Raw genomic sequence first — 5972 nt, forward strand, 5'->3', positions numbered from 1 at the left:
TAGAGGTTTTATTTCTTTATTGGAATACTAAAATTTTACTTTTAGTTTGCTCCTGACTGAACTCTGTAAATCTCTGAATTTAACTCTCTGGTTAAGACTGACAACCTTTCAGTTTCTTCACTTGCAATCATATGAATTGATGTTTTTTTGTGGAGCACATTAATTGATTCTTCAGAGAAATCTATAAGGGTCTTTCCCTTGAATTGTCTCTGATATGGAAATCTGGATTTGGCTTTAACCTCCTTTCCTCTTTAGCAGTTGTCATAGTGAGTGCACCCACAGCTACATCGGGGTATAGTTATAAGGCAGCCGAGGGCCAGATTTTTTTAGCAAATTACAAGAAACTTACTCTCTGTAAAACCAAATGGTGGAACTGTCAACTGTTTCACTGACATTTCTACTCTTAGCTTTATGATCTCTCCTTTCTCTGATTCCATACGCCAGCAACATTGGACTCTTTCCTGACCCAATACCTTAGCTCAGTTTAGATAAGTGGTAGGCATGAGAACCTGACTTAGATGACAATAAATGATTTGGACATCCCAATTTGTTTTAGTGATTCTCTTTGTTTCTTCCTTTCCCGGCTTCAAGGAGGGAAATAATCACATTTCCTCCATGGGAAGGGGTGTGTGAGGAGAAACAAAACCTTTCTTTATGAGTTGTGCATCTTACGAAAATCCACCTTCCTTTTTTCCTAAATTTCTTTTTTTTTAACTTTATAAAAAAATTAAAAAATGACAATAAAAAAAAACTACATTTCAAATAAAACCAAAACAGAGGAATAAGAAAAACACATAACCTAAAATAGCTACATTGCTAAATTTCTTGTTATAGTTACTAAACAGTTGAGATGATAGTATAGGTTTTGCAGACAAGTTGCCTTTGCAGGCAAGTTACCAGCAGCTGGAAGATCAGTGCATTTAGACTGGATATGGGGAGGGAGCTTAATGCTTATCTTCTCAAATATGGGTCTTAGAATCCATTTCAGGTACCCAGCATCAAACAATATTTTGTTATAGAAGAGTGGGAACAAAATAAGTACATATTCAGAACTAGAACTGAGAAGATTGTTGCAGAACCTTACTGAAGGGATCTTCAAGCAATGCACTTTAAGAGGGATAGTGAACATACAGGAGTAGGATGTGAGAATCAAGGTTATGCAAAGAAATTGATTAACACATGGATGAATCAAAACAAGCAATGGACGCTAAAAGCAAGAAAAAAAGAATGGTGTTGACAAATTTTGAATGCCTCAAAACCAAGATGTAGCTCACAGTCTACATAACAATGGCATGGAAAAATAGAACACTACACACAATAAGTAGGGGGCACATATTGTTTTCAAAAATATATGGAATATTTTAAAAATTTATTTTTAAATTGACATTCATTAAAATTTACTGTACATAGTGCTCTATGTGTTCTTGATGAATGCATATAGTAGTATAACCACTACCATAGTCAAGATATAGAGAAGTACCATCACTTAGTTCCATACACTTAGTGCTACACATTCATCAAACATAGCTCCCACTATTTTAATATCTGGTAATCACTGATTCCAGAAAGTCATATATATATGGAGTAATACAGTATATAGCATTTGGAGTAAGGCACTTCTTTCTCTTAGCATAATGCCTTTAAGATTCATCCATATTGTTGTATGTATCAATATTTCATTCCTTTTTATTGCTTAAAAGTATTACCTTATTTGGATGTACCACAGTTCTTTTATCCATGAGAGACATTTGTGTTGCTTCCAGTTGATGATGAAAGCTAATAAACTTGTTTAAAAGTCATGGTAATTTTTGTGTGTATATAGTTTTTGTTTCACTTGGGTCAATGTCAAAGTGTGCGATTCATGGGTTGTATGGTAAGTATATGTTTAACTTTATTAGAAACTGTTTTATAGAGTGGTTTTACCATTGTGCATTCCCATCAGCAATGTACAAGAGTCCCCAGTTGCTCTTCATCATCAGCACTTAGTATTGTCTGTTTTAGTTTTTACACTTTTTAAGGCTTTCTAACAGAGGTATAGTAGTATCTCATTGTAATTTTAATTTGCATATAATCTTTTTTATGTGTTAGTGGATTCAATTTGTTGGAGATTTTATTTATATTCATGAGGGTTAGTGCTCTATAGTTTTATTTGGCTATTTTTGGTATCAAGGTAATGCTAGACTCATAGAATGAGTTGGGAAGTATCTTCCTCTCTGCTTAGACATGCATCAATTTTATTGATATTTTTAAAAGAACCAGCTTATGGTTTCTTTGATTTCTCTCTTGCTTTTTGGCATTCAATTTTATTGTCATCTAGTATTATCTTTATTATTTTATCCCTTTTTCTTGATTTTGGTTTAATTTCCTCTTATTTTTCTTTTTCTTTAAGGTGGAAGCTTGGTTATTGATTTGAGACCTTTCTTGTCTAATGTAAGCACTTAAAGCTACACTATTCCCTTTATGCACTAATTTAGTTGCTTCTCATAAATTTTTATATATTTTATATTCATTTTTATTCAGTTTAAATTTTTTCAAGTTCCCTTGAGACTTGTTCTCTGACTTACGTGTTATTTAATTTTCAAATATTTAGGAACTTTACAGATTTTTTTTTTTTACTTATGTTTATAGAATATAATTTATATGATTTTAATACTTCTAAATTTTTACAGTTTATTCTATGACCCAGTTCTTGAAGGGTTTACTGTGAGTCTCCAGATGTTCCATGAATGCATAGTTTGGGTTGAGCCTGGGAATGCTCTTCTCCAATTCTGTCCTTTTAGGATTTTCTCTCACACTTTCTGGCTCCCAGGCACTTTCCCCAATTCCCCTCACCAGAAAGCTAGGCTTCTCTCGAAGCTGTTGCCTTCCACACCATTGCATGGTTCTGTGTTATTGGGACCATGCTTGGGAGAAGTAGTGAGAGAAAAGAGAGAAAATGAAAATAATGGTGCTTGGTTCCACATTGTGCTAAAAGAGGCTCATTTTCCAGGGAGATGGGTTTTTCTTGGGTTTTAGGTGACTGCTCCTCTGTTGCCTACACAGCAGAGCTGTTCTTGACTAGGGCTGGCCTTGAACAGAGGCAGGAAACAAAGGAGAGAAAAAAATATATAGGGATTCCCCTCCCCCTCCACTTTCTGGCTCACATAGGCCATTTTGTTTCCAGTCCTCTGGCTAGAAAACCAGGCTTCTTCTGCTGTCTTTGCTTGCTGCAGTGTTCTCTGATTATGCCCATTCTTGAGTCCAAGCCAGAAAGGAGGGAAATAAAGGAGGGAGATAAAGGAGGGAACAAATCCCTGGAAACTCATGATTGCTGTACTGGTCGTTTTTTGAGTTTTGACTTCTCCTCTATAATCTTATTATTTTCTTTTCAGAGTCCTCAGATAGATGCTTTTTGTAATTTGGCCAGACTTTTTAGTTCTAATTAGAGAGGAAGATAGGCTCTAGCAGGCTTACTCCATCTTGGATGGCACCAGAAGTCCATCTGTGTAATATCTTTAAATACTGTTCATGTGTTTGTCCACAAAGAAAGTCTCAAACAATTCATAACTCACAGACCATGTTCTCTGACAATAATATAATAAAATAAGAAAATAAAAAAAAATTTTCAATTATTTCAGAGCTCAAAGAAAGCAAATTGAAAACTATAAACTACTTAGACTTGAAAAGTAATAAATACAAAAGTGATAGAATACAGCAAAAATTAATCTTAGGGGGGAAGTTTTTAACCTTTTATGCTTATATGAGGAAAAAAATGAAAAAATATTTAAGACAAGAAGTTAGAAAAATAGTAAATCTTAAGAAAGTAGAAATGAGTAACAATGATAATAAAAATAAATGAATCTAGAAAATCAAGACACAGTAGAAAGAATCAGCATGGTATAAAGTTTATTCTTTGTAAAGATTCAAAAATACACAAATCTCTAGCAACGTTAATCAAGAAAAACTAAAGAGAGAACAAATATAGAATACTAGCAATAAAAAATGCAAGGTAACTACTAATTCACTAGAAAATATAAAAATCATAGAATTCTCTGAACTTTAATTAACAGTAAATAATTCATTTATAATAATTTAACATAAAATTAGTTTAAATGAACAATTTTATAGAGAAATGTACCATACCAAGATTGGTTCTAGAAGAAATAGGAAACTGAATATAGTTATAACTATTAAGGAAATGGAATCAGCCAGTAGTAAAAAATCTACTAAATAAAAGCAGAGTGCCAGTCAGATTTTTTTTTTTTTTTTTTTTTTTCCCAATGGTCAAGAAACTTATATTTAGAATTTGCCAGCTGGACTCAGTTTAGATGATCCCAATTTTGTTGGCAACATCCAAAGCATCATAGTCAGGAGTCAGTTGAGCATATGCTTTCTTCTCTCTATCAGGCCTGATCAGGGTGTTGACCTTTGCCACATCAATGTCATAGAGCTTCTTCACAGCCTGTTTGATCTGGTGCTCATTGGCCTTGACATCCACAATGAACACAAGTGTGTTGTTGTCTTCAATCTTCTTCATGGCTGACTCAGTGGTCAGGGGGAACTTAATAATGGCATAGTTCAAGCTTGTTTCTCCTAGGGGCACTCCTCCGAGGATATTTGGGCTGTCTTCTGAGACACAGTGTATTAGGCCACTGGAATTTGGGTGAAGTGTGGATCTTCTTGTATTTGTGGCTGTGGACACCTTTCAGTATTGCCTTCTTGGCTTTCAAAGCCTTTGCTTTGGCTTTGGTTTTGGGAGGGGCAGGTGCTTCTTTCTTCACTTTTGGCTCCATCTTTGTGAAAAGCCCCAGTTAGTTTTATAGACATGTTTTCATCAAAATTATCAAGGAATAAACTGCTAGCATTTAAATTTTTCAAGAGAACAGAAAAGGAAGAAAAGTATTCTACTTGCATTTCAGCTACTTACCAGCTCTTTACTCCTAGGTAAATGCTTAGAAATCTCATTTGCCAAATACAGATATTGAACAGAGAGCAATTACTTCATAGAACTGTGAGGATTAAGTGACAAAAAAAAGATGCTGTGAGTAGAGTCTGACACAAAGTACACAATTAAAGTTAGCCATTCCTTTTCTTTTTATTATTCTTATGACACAAAAACTGGAAAAGATCCATGAATAAAAGAAGATTCTAGTCCAATATTATTTAAGAACATAAATGTGAAAATACTAAGTTAAATATTAGCTATTGATATTCAGCAATGTATTAAAATACATCAAGATAAAGTAGAGCATATTCCAGGATTTCAAGGATGATTAACATTAAAAAATTAAAAAAATCTTAACATCTCACTACATGAACAGATTAAAGGAGAAAATTTTATGTTCAGCTCAATAGATGCAGAAAACCTATGCAATAAGTGCAGCTCCCATCCATGATGAAATTTATAACCTGGAAGTAGAAAGGAACTTGCCCACTCTGGTAAAGCATATCTATCAAACGCCGGTAGCAAATATATTTCATGGTGAAATATTACAAAATTTTCATTAAATTTGAGAGTCAGACAAGAATTTTACACGGGTTTGTGAACAACACAATGAAAATAATAAGAGGAATAAGAATCAGAAAGGGGGAAACTAGATTGTCACTAATTGCAGGTGATGTAGCAATCTCTATTTAAAATCTCTGATGCTATATAAACATTTGAACTAATAAAAATTCACTAGGTTGCTGGATACAGAATCAACACACAAAAATCATTGGCATTCCTATTAATTCAGAGCAACCTTAAATTACTGTAGAATTGAAGACCAATTTAAGGAAAACATTGATAACCTTGACCCCATTAAAATTGAAAGCTCTGTTCTGTAAGATACCATGAAGAAAATTAATATAAAGTAATAATCTGAGAAGCAATTGGCAACATATATGAACACAAAAATTAATATCATATGATAATTAAAAAGTCTTCTCACAATGGGTAAGACTAAAACTAGTTGCCCAATTGAAAAGTGGACAAATAATATGAACAAATG

General features: G+C 33.5%; 1 pseudogene; it reads right to left on the reverse strand.

Annotated features, from left to right (window-relative positions):
- Positions 1-4303: 4303 nt before the first annotated feature.
- On the reverse strand, positions 4304-4772 carry LOC119544946 (annotated as a pseudogene).
- Positions 4773-5972: the final 1200 nt, after the last annotated feature.

The sequence above is a fragment of the Choloepus didactylus genome, chromosome 9 (genome assembly GCF_015220235.1).
Source record: "Choloepus didactylus isolate mChoDid1 chromosome 9, mChoDid1.pri, whole genome shotgun sequence".
NCBI lineage: Eukaryota > Metazoa > Chordata > Mammalia > Pilosa > Megalonychidae > Choloepus > Choloepus didactylus.